Source organism: Pinus tabuliformis, chromosome 2_2, assembly GCF_031772625.1.
Source record: "Pinus tabuliformis cultivar Carrire ecotype Pingquan chromosome 2_2, CPIR1, whole genome shotgun sequence".
NCBI lineage: Eukaryota > Viridiplantae > Streptophyta > Pinopsida > Pinales > Pinaceae > Pinus > Pinus tabuliformis.
Window position 1 is genome coordinate 586,716,998 of NC_142300.1, and position 12,461 is coordinate 586,729,458.

Genomic DNA, 12,461 nt, shown 5'->3' on the forward strand with positions numbered 1-12,461 from the left:
CTGCTCACAAATCTCTGCACCTTGGCCTTCTCCTCCTTGATATATGGTACATAGCAAAGCAGGGAGGTGAAGCGGTTAATGAACTCGTCCATGGACTGTTGTCCCAGTCGTAAATCATGGAACTCACGTGCCTTCTCATCGTAGAAACGCTCAGTTAGATATCTCTCCTTGAAGTACTTCTGAAACTTTTCCCAGGTTATGTTCTGTTCACTTACTCCTTTTACAATTTTGATTTCTTCCCACCACAGGGTTGCTTTGCCCTGTAGCTGGAAGATGGCCAGCCGCGCCTTCAGATTCTGATCATACTCATACAGCTGGAAATACTTGTTAATGTTAATTAACCAAGCCTCTGCCGCTTCCTCCTGCTCTCCGTCAAAATGTGGAGGTTTAATTTTCCGGAATTCTCCCTGTAATTCCATTCTTTGTCTCTTTGGCGTCTGTTGTTCCACTACATTGTCAGAATGATCTTCCTTCTCCTCTGAAATTTCAGGTGCATAATTTCGTTCTTCAGTCGCCCTTTGTTGTTTCGCACTGGGATTGGCTAATGGTGGATTTTGTCTTTCCGACAGACTCTTCAATATTCTTTCCTGTTCCACTGTCAATCGCGCGTTGTCTTCTCGTAGACGCGCCATCTCATCTTTCAGTTCTTGAACAGTTTGCAGTATCGCCAGATTGGTACTGCGTGTCTCTGCACCAAGCTGTATCCACAGTTCTGGATTTTCCCGAGGAACGCCGTCCGCTCCCTGCATTCCCTCCATCTTTACTGTTGGCTGTTATCGGTTTGTTGTTTCTGTATTTGTTTCCTCCTTGATATATGGTACATAGCGAAGCAGGGAGGTGAAGCGGTTAATGAACTCGTCCATGGACTGCTGTCCCAATCGTAAATCATGGAACTCCCGTGCCTTCTCATCGTAGAAACGCTCAGTTAGATATCTCTCCTTGAAGTACTTCTGAAACTTTTCCCAGGTTATGTTCTGTTCACTTACTCCTTTTACAATTTTGATTTCTTCCCACCACAGGGTTGCTTTGCCCTGTAGCCCGAAGATGGCGAGCCGCGCCTTCAGATTTTGATCATACTCATACAGCTGGAAATACTTGTTAATGTTAATTAACCAAGCCTTTGCCGCTTCCTCCTGCTCTCCGTCAAAATGTGGAGGTTTAATTTTCCGGAATTCTCCCTGTAATTCCATTCTCTGTCTCTTTGGCGTCTGCTGTTCCACTACATTGTCAGAATGATCTTCCTTCTCCTCTGAAATTTCAGGTGCATAATTTCGTTCTTCAGTCGCCCTTTGCTATTCCGCACTGGGATTGGCTAATGGTGGATTTTGTCTTTCCGACAGACTCTTCAATATTCTTTCCTGTTCCACTGTCAATCGCGCATTGTCTTCTCGCAGACGCGCCATCTCATCTTTCAGTTCTTGAATAGTTTGCAGTATCGCCAGATTGGTACTGCGTGTCTCTGCACCAAGATGTATCCACAGTTCTGGATTTTCCCGAGGAATGCCGTCCGCTCCCTGCATTCCCTCCATCTTTACTGTTGGCTGTTATCGGTTTGCTGTTTCTGTATTTGTTTCCTAATTAATAAACAGAAACCAATTAGCGGAATTTAATTCTTTCTCATACATATACTATATGATAATTTCCATGCAGCTGGATCTTACTGCTCTAGAGGCCACAGTTTTAAAACCTCCGCTCTGATGCCACATTGTCATGACTCCACGACAATTATACCAACATAAAAAAAAAAAAATTAATTGTATAATCTAGGCCTAACATCCGCCCATATATAATCAGCATGGATTACCCATGTGCGTAAATACACTTTTCCTTTAATTACCGCAAACATGGCTATATATTAACACATTCAAATATAATCTTTACTTCCATAGCGTATCAACCTGTTTGATTAAAAATCATTGGTGAATATACGATGAGCTAAGTCAAAGGTGACACATTTCGGCTTTACTACCCGACCAAACCTGGTGCCAAGTGGTGAATGCGTGGTTAATATCTTCACCTACCTCTGCCAGGTGGCTAGCACCGTGCAGAGGCCATGTGAAGCCTCGGTAACTTCGCGGGGTTTAGCACGCCAGTTCTTCATTTGGATGAACGGCCCAGATCACATAACCGGATCCAAGGGCTCACGATGGTTCAAGGGTTTTAAGGGTTTTATAAACCACCGAGCCATGGTTTTCGGGTTCATTTGCATCTGTTTGGAAGAGGGCCGCATTCTGCTCCGCTCGGCAGCCCTCCATGCACTGGTGAGCAAACCTGCAATGCCATTCCAGGTACTTTGACCTCCATTACGCACCATATACAGGTCTTCTGCACTGATAAATTCATATATGTTTATGCTTACGGTGTCTTATTTATACTCTGGAGTTCCTATTGTTCTGAGCTTCCCTTGCTTGCTATTCTGCTTACAGGTATTTGATTCGGGGTTCAATACCGCTCGAAGGATAATTATGCAGCCACTACACTCACAGGTATTTACCATTACGATTTTCCAGTGGGAATCATGGTTAAACTTAATCGAAAGGTTTATTGTTACGGCTTATCTTATGGTGATTTCTTCCAGCCTGAGGTGTTCCTCATGGCGGTCTATTTTAACGGCTCAGGGTTCTATCATTCGATCAACCCTGGCTCAAATCGTGGACGGCCTTTCCATCTTTGATTATACAGTTTGTGAATAACTATCCATTCGGCATTCTACCAGGTTTCATGTATTACATGTTTGAGAGTTTACGGCCCTCTGCCGGAACCATAATACCCAAATGAATTAATTCCTCCACACGTTTACTGTTGTTATTTGACATGAGGGTTTCTATTTAAATTTCCAAGTTTTTGTATGAATTTAGGACGGCCGAGAGCCTCCTTCAGTACTCTGGACATTTGGACCTTTATACTGCTCTTATACCCAACCGGGTTTCCTGTTATAATAATTTTAAGAAATTGTTATGGAATACCTTGCATATGTTTATCAATGGATTTCGTTTATTTTGGCATTCTGTTTTACTTTACCACATATAATGTTGATTTACGAAGGTATAATGCTCGACATTTGTACAGGTTCACTGTTATTCAATGACCACAGAGTTTTTGATTTATTTAGTTGAGGGTTTTAGTCGCGTACTCACTGGTTACATGCGACTATTCCATGGCAGTACCTGGCCGTCCCTTCTACAGGGTTTGGTTGCCCGGTGACCTCGTGTCAACCTCGCACCATTAACGGCTTACTCTGTTCTTTATACCAGTTGAAAATGTTTAACGATACCACTATGGTTTTTCTTTCGCATAAGTTCCGAGCATAATAATATGCCGCTGTGATTTCTTTTGCAATAGGTTTGAACATAATTTTATCTAACCCTTAGTGCAGGGTCTATTACGTTCTTGTTATAGTCTTATATTATGCTTGAGGACAATGACACTGTTCCACCATGTGCTTTGTCTTCCGTCGCATCACAATACTGTCTTGCAGTTCTGTATTTCATTTAATTTATTCTACTAAATGCAGCGTGCTGTATTATTCTAATATACACTTCATTTCTCGCATACCACTAGGGTCTCTATTTTCGGATTCGGATACAGTTTGATTATAACTAGAGTGTCTCTGCTTTTATATAGACTTCATGCTCTAGTTATACAGTTTGCATTTGAATAACAGATCTTTATCTCTATATCGATAACGTGCTTTGGTTATCAGTTTGCAAAGAAATATATTTCCGTTCTCTATATAGACAACATGTATTGGTTGTACAGTTTGCATATAAATGATTTGTATCTGTTCTATATAGATACTATATAGCACTTTCCATTTTGTTAACAAGCAATATATATATACAACAAATAATCTCTATTCTTTCTATTTAAATAACTAGTTCAGGTGTTAATAAGAACTGTTTCGAACATGATATATATTCTTGCATCTAATAACAACAGAGACTTAGATTTACTGTATTTTCCTCCTGAACACCCAGTAAACTGATACAGAGATATAAATCTGGTGAATAATGGTGAATAATGGTGAATAACTCGTACCTGGTCTACCAGCTATAAGAGTTAATGCTCCAGGAGTTCACCTGCACCTTACATGTTTGCTCTTAACCACCCAGCCATGAGATCCATCAGTTCACTGGATTCTCCCCCCGAGCTGTCTTGCAGGCCTGCAGCCCTCAACAAGACTCCAGCACCTCAGTGCTTGGGTTATCTGGTCCTCACCAGACTTAACCCTTTCTCTTTTTCTTTTTCCTCTTTTCTCAGATTTTCCTCTCCCTCTCTGTCACAACAGACCAGGGATTTTCCCTCCCAGGACTTTTCCTGGCTGAGGGGTTAGTTTCCTTTTCAGTTTTATAACTGTTTCTTTTTCTTTTTCAAATCCTCCCTTAGGAGACTGCCAACATGTATCCAAAATATCTTCCATTTCATAAATAAAATAATATCTTTTAACAATAGTAATTAGCAGTTCACACTAATTTCTTACCATGGTAACTTTCATAATTACAAGTTTTATGGGGTCATTACATATAACATCGTTTTATTTTTAATTACTATATCTTGATTTAAAATCTATAAAAAAGACTATATTATGTTTATAATTAAGAGTCAAAGTAGACATTCTCTTCATAATTTTAATATTATCATTTAGCATTATAAGAATGAAATTAGTATTTTTTTTACTAATAATTAATGCTAATAAAAATTATATATTCATTTTTGTTTTTTGATTACAGTTCTTAACGGCTTTTTTATTTAAATAAATGTCATTTCATGATTGAGAACAAAACAAATTACACCTCCCTTGAATCAGCAACAACCATTGGATCGATTGCCTAGGAGATCAGCGAAGTAGAGGTAGCCACCTAGCCCGCCTATCCCATCAAACGTTCTACCCTATGGTACATAAAAGGAATTACACCTCCGTGGATGGTAGAATAAATTAATGGGATAGAAATTTAATCACATAAAAGAAAAGAAATTAGGAATTTGAAATAAAAAATAAATTAACTTAAATTTTTTTGTTAATATTATTAAAGAGATAAATAAATATTATTAATAGTTTTTGATTGTTTGATAATGGATATTTAAAGGATTCTTCTAATTTGAAGCTTGTCACTTTACACTTAGAACAAGCATTTATAGAGGTGGAGGATAGATTTAGAATTATAAATATTGGTGGAAATTTTTCCTTAGAGCTTTCTAGGATTTATTCGGTCCTTAGGTGATTAAAATCAAGGGTTTTGCAGTAGTGGGGTGGTTTTGTCTTTTCAGATAATACAAGATCCGAGTCTTGGCTTCTATATTTGGAGGTTCAATGATGTATGTAGTTAATTCTAGGGAGGAGATCATAACTCTTTCTCTGTCAAATTCAAAGTGTGTCTGGAGTTGGGTCCAATTACATGGAGGTATTGGGATGACCTAGCTTGTTGTTTCATTGGTTATGCCATCTTTGGGTCCAATCTAGTTTTTTGTCCCTCTGGAGGTAGAGGCTCATACAGAAGGTGCTAAGTCTTGGGTCATGCTTCTACCATGGAACCGAGATAAAATGGGAGTTAGTGGGTGTGCCTTGCATGGGCAACATGGTGCTCAACGTTTTTTCCACCATCTTTAACATTGTTCCACCAGAAACCTACATAGGAATATGCAAGTTTGAGACAAAGGCCAACATAGAGAAAATCACTTTCAAATTCAGAAATGATGTAGGACATGCCAACTTGGGTTCTCGAGCATAGGCTTTCCAAGGACATGAAGAAGTAATACCTCAATTCGATGGCACTCCTGTGGCAAATGAAGACCCTCCTTGGCCTAGTCTCGAGGAATAAACAATTTGAGAGATATGACATCTTCAATTCTATGGACGAGATGAAGAGAATGTTAAAGAATGATAGGTTTTGTTTAGACATATTCAAGTCTCAACTCGCCCATACTGAAAGTCATATTCCATGTGATATGATGGCATGGACTTGATGGATCCTATTAGATCTAGTGCAAGGCCTCTTGCTATTATTTCTTCATTTGAGAATGATGAGAAAATGCATTTGGTTGAGCAGTGGCATGGGGAATCTTCGCACTACATACTAGTGGGTTAGGATGGGAATTTAGTGTGCCTATTCAACTCTTGTTTGCATGGTGTTCTCTCTAGTTACCTTTGAGTTCATTTTCTAGTCTTTCTAGTTTGCAAGATATTGGTTATGTTTTGCTTTGGATATTTAGTTCGGTATATACTTTTCTTTTTCTTTTTGCTTAATGACATAGCTTTAGGAATGTCCCTTTTAACCTTAAAGCATGGAACTTTATGGTTTTTTTTTTTGTATGTATGTATGGCCACTTCGACAAGAGACTTTAGAAAAAATATTATCCCTATTTATTTCAGTGACTCCCAAAAAATGAGGATTTGGTGAGTTAGTCTCTATGGTTCTGAGCTTCCCCAGGTAATGGTGATTGTGAGATTTTGCTCAAGATCCATGAATCCTCCACATATTGTTTGGATATCTATGTAACATCATGTATTTTAGATGTGTGGTAATATAAGTGCATTATCTTAACAAAGAAAGAATATAATTAATATTACTTATTTTCTATTTAATCCATTTTTACGAAAGAAGATGAACTAAAATAGGAAATATTCTCCAAAGTTGTTGCCAAAGTTGCTGTTGCTCAGTTCCACCATCGTAAATTGAGGGAATCTATTGAGATTGAAAAGAAGCCGAACAATATCAAAAGAGATGATAGATAGAAAATCAGTAGGTGCTGGATTCCAGCACTCTCTTCTTAGTCGATTTTTTTGTCCCCTCCTTTTTTTTTTCCTAATTTTTTAATTAGAATATATATGTATGTATGCAACATTAACAATATTTAATAAATAATTTAATTAAATAAATTAATTACCTTTTTAAACTAACCTTTGAATTATTCTATTTATTTATATAATATTTTATCCAACTTTATAATTTTTATTATAATATATATAAATTAATTATATATATATATATATATATATTTTTGATTATTAATAAATAAACTATTAAATTACTTTTCAAACTAACCATTATAAATTATTGTTAAATTAATAAATGAAAAGTCTCAACCTATATATATATATATATATATATATATATATATATATATATATATATATATATATATATAATTATTACTAAATAATTTAAGTAAATAAATAAATTATCTTTTTAATCTAACCATTAAAATTATTTTATTAATCCTAATTTTGATCTTAATAACCTAATATTATAACTTTAATTATATATATATATATATATATATATATATATAATAATAATTTAAATAAAAATAAATTACTTCTTTAACCAATCATTAAAATTATTTTATATATTTTTAACTAATTTCCATAAATAATAATAATTAAAAATAAACTAACCATTATAATACTCGTCACTATTATGATTTTAATTAAAATATATAAATATATATAATTATGAATTAATTTAAATAAATAAATTATTATTATTATTATTATTATTTAACTGACCATTGAAATTATTTTACTTATTAATCCTAACTTTTATCTTATTAACCTAATATTATAACGTTAATTTATATATATATATATATATATATATATATATATATATATATATATATATATATATATATTAATAATTAATTGAAATAAATGATTAAATGTCTTCTTAAACCAACCATTAATATTAATTTATTTATGTATTTTTACATAATTTAACTTATTTCCATAAATAATATTAAGATAAATAATAATAATATTAAAGTAATAAATATTAATTAGACGTGGGTCCTAAGGTCAAAATTAGCCGTTTGTCAATTTAGCCGTTGGAGACTCTACTCAGACTATTTATCATGCTAATTGGTTCGAAAGGCATAGACAAATCTCTATCTACATGTGATTTATGCCAAAGTTATTCTTTCAACTATTATGGATCACAGAAGCCTCAATTCAATATTTTTCAAGTTAAATATTTCTTTAAAAAAAATTGAAATAATTTATTAGAAAATACTTCATAAAATAAAATATGGTATCGTACCAAGAGGTGCTTTACAATTCAATATTGTGATATACGGATATGTTGTAGTGGCACTTGACATGAAACAATGAAGCATTAAATCAATAGCTAATAATAAAACAACATAATGTCCGCTAATGTACTTCAACATTTACATAAAAAAAATAATAATAAAATATAATGCCGACTTCATTTGAAATGTAATAGAAGTAAAAAGTAATCAAAATAATAAATCAAATCATTTAGGTTAGATACCTAATATATTTGAGTTGTTGTGGAAGATAGTGAACCATCACAGAGATTTAAGATTCATTAGAAGTTGAAACTAATGACCACAAGAAATATATATATATATATATATATATATATATATATATATATATATATATATATATATATATATATATATATTGTAAGCTCGGTAGGACTACATATTAATCATATCCAAGTTCCCACCCAATCACAATGATAGCACAAGATTTGAATGTAAGACTTCTTCACCGAGGCTTCATTTCTATGGCCAATGCCGATTGAGCTATCTAATTCAGCTATCTAATTACCACAAGAAATATATTAATTTGTATACCACTTGAGTAAAAAACGAAAGATGAACTTTGCTAATCCATTGTCAATTTTCAATAGTGGGTAGCATTGAAATCTCATACATGTCGCTATGCATGTCATTTTCTCCCTTTCTTTTCATGAGAATTTCCGCCCTGGCCCATTTCAGTTAAGTTTTTTTTTTTTTTTTTTTACTTTCAATTATATCTATAGTTGATATTGAAATAAATTAGTAATGGGAACATTCAAATAGTTTTTTAATATTCTATAGTGAAACACTTTTTAAATGTATCATACATATTTCTTAGACTTTTTGACTTTAATTAAGTTACATCTCTCTAAAATTGGTAAAAAAGATCATGTTATTTTATATGGAGGTCAAAATAATTTATTTATACTTGGGAGTAAAAGTAGACATTTTCTTCATAATTTTTATATTATTATCCAACATAATAAGAATGAAATTAGTAATTTATTATACTTCTTATAACTAAAACTCAGCAATGATATATATGCGTTTTTATTTTTCTATTATAGTCCATATTGCATTTTTTTTAGAAAATAATTTATTTTCAGTATGGGTTTCATTTCAATATTGGGCATAAGACAAATTACACATCTCCCTCATACTAGATTGTATAATGAATGAACGAGATAGATATTTTGTTCTTTATGTTATTTCATTGGCCCACCTAATGGAGGTGAAAAGCTCCATTTTAAGTTTATATATGTATCTAATAATAAAATAAAATATATGTTTAAATATGTATGTTTGCTTGATTTGGATTTTCTTCAATCAAATTGAGGAAACTAGGAAATTGAGATAAAACTAAAGTTAAGAAAAAATTATTTTTTATAATATTGAAGAGATCATGCAATAAATAAATATTTTTAATACTAATAACTATGTTAAAAACTAGGAAATTGAGCTAAAACATAAATTAAAGTTAATTTGTTTTAATAATATTAAAGAAATATGAAATAAATATTATTAATATTCCCCTGATGCGATGATAATGATTGGGTGATAATGGGGGTTTAAGGGTGTATGTGGATGTCAAATCTCCCACCTTATAGTTACGTTGTGTATTTATGGAGGTGGGGTATATCCCCCTTTGGATACATGCACATGTAGCGAACAATTGGTGAAAAAGGTTTATTTATGTGGATAGCATGAGAAGGAAAACAACTTTTGTGACAGAAGGAAAGCCAAGGATCAGACATTGGCCTCTTGGTTCTGTTGTGTGTCTATAATTGAGCATTTAAATGATGTTGGTTTGTGGTGGGTATATATAGTTGTAAACTTGGACCATCTATATTCTGTTTCGAATAAGTTGAGAGGATTTGAATTTAGGGCTTGAATTTATGTGGGGTCGTTGAAGGATTTATTTGCTCGAGGGCTGATGAAAATTCTTAGCGAAATTCAAAGAGTTAAACTTTAGGAGAATTATAAGTTTTTCCTGGCATATGTGTTTTGGGATGTACTTGTGGTTGGTCTTGTGTATTTTGGTTCTCATTCTATGGTTTTCTATAGTTGTTGGGTGGGACTAATACCTCAATCTATTGAGTATAATTTCTCTTGAGTTTGTGTCAAGTGTTTCTGTGCTAGATATAAATATGGAATTGTAAATATTTTTTGATCTTTTTCATTGGAGCTTTATAGGGTTTTCTTCAGTCCTTGGGTGATTAAAATCTAGGGTTTCATAGTAGTTGGCTGGTTCCATCATTTGAGATACTGCAAGGTCTTAGTCCTAGCTTGTGTATTTGGAGGTTTAATTGTGTATGGACTTGTTTCTAGATAGGAGAACATAGCTATTTCTCTATCCAATTCATAGTTAGTCTCTAGTTGGGTTAAATTACATGGAATTATTGTAATCACCTAGGTTATTGTTTTATTGGTTGTGTCAAATTTTGGTCTAGTTTAGCTTTTCTTCCCTTTGCAAGCAGAGGCTCGCATAGAAGGTGTTGTGACTTGGTCATGCTTCCAACATGAAACCAAGATAAAGGGGCAAGGAAAAAATGTGAGATGGTGGGCATGCCCTACATGGGTAGAGTGGTGCTCAACTTTTTTCCCACCACTCAGTCGGTGCCATTTTTAACATTTTTCCACTGGAAACTTGTAGAGAAATCAACAAATTCGAAACATAGGCAAACATAGAGAGACAATCAATTTAAAATTTCAAATTGATGAAGGAAATGTCAACTTGGGTTCCTTACCCTTGGCTTACCAAGGGTAGGAAGAAGAGATATCTGAATTCAATAACTCTCCATTGGAAAATGAAGACCCTCGTTGGCCTAACATTGAGGGATAAAAAAGTGGAAGGGTATAACATCTTTTCCTCTATAGAATATGTCATGATAATGTTAATAAATCATAGGTTTTGTTTAGACATAATGGAATTTAGGCTGGCCCATAATAAAATTGATATTCTATGTGAATATGATCGCTAATATTTCTTCATCTAACAATGATGAGAAAATGAAGTAGTTTTAGTGGTGGCATGGAGACGCTTCACACTATATACAAGTGGGTCGATTTGGGCACTCAGTGTGCCCCTTCACCACTTATTTTCATTATGGTTTCTCTAGTTACGTTTTAGTTCCTTCTCGAGCCTTTTTCATTTCCAAAGTATTGGTTATATTTTTCTTTGTATATGTAGTTAGGTATTAACTTATGTCTCAATTTTTGAGTAGATAGCTATAGGAATTTCCCTTTCAACCTTAGAGCCTGGAACTCTACGGGTTATTATTTGTTTGTATTTATGGCTACCTGAGCATGGTACTTTAGAAAATTTAGTATGCCAGATTATGTCTCTGACTCAAAAAATATGGGGATTTGGTGCAATAGTCTCTATGGTTCTAAGATTCCCTAGGTAAAGGTGCTTTGGATATTTTACTGAGGATCCATGAATACTCCACATGTAGTTTGGATATTTATGTAACCTCATGTATTTTAGATTTCTGGCACTATAAATGCTTTAGTGTATGCAAACGAATTATTATTAATATTAGGTATTTCCATTAGTTTCTATTCAATCATTTTTACAACAAAAAATGAACGAAAGTGAGCTAAAAGAGGATACGATATTCTTTAAGATAATATTTCTCAACTTAAATATATCTTTAAAATTTTTGAAATAATTGATTAGAAAGTACTTCATGAAATCAAATATGATATTTTACCAAGCGGCGCTTTACAACCCAATATTGCGATATATGGGATATGGCACATTACATGAAGCATTCAATCAAATGATATTAATAATAAAACATAATGTCATTTCATGTACTCAAACATTTAGATCAAAAAATGATAATAATAATATATAGGGCCGAATTCATTAAAAATGTAATAGAAGTAAAAAGTAATAAAAATAATAAATCAATTCAATTATTTTCGACACCTAATATATATTATTGTTGTTATGGAGGAATATGAACCATCACATGGAGTTTAAGAGGCCTTGGATGTTGAATCCAATGGCCAAAAGAAATGTATTAATTTATGCACCGCTTGAGTTAAAAACACAAATGCATTTTTTTAATCCACTACCTATTTTCATCAGGTCCTAATAGTGGTATTGAAACATTGATAACTTAGACATGTCCCTATGCTTGTCAATTTTTTCCTTTTCTTCTAATTGTTAACACCCAGGTTGTTCCCTATGACTCCCAAGGGAATACGGCCGGGGTAACCACTAACCAATCTTTGGATCACTGTCTCTAGCCAAACTGTGATCAGAGAGGGCTCTCTCTTTATGATTTGTAACTGTTTATGATAGGGTTTTAGGCTAGCTATTATGCACAGGTTTTGTTTATGTTTTGGTTGAAGAGTTCCTTTTAGGTCTTATGATGTAGTTTTCAAAGAGTCAAATATCATTGGGC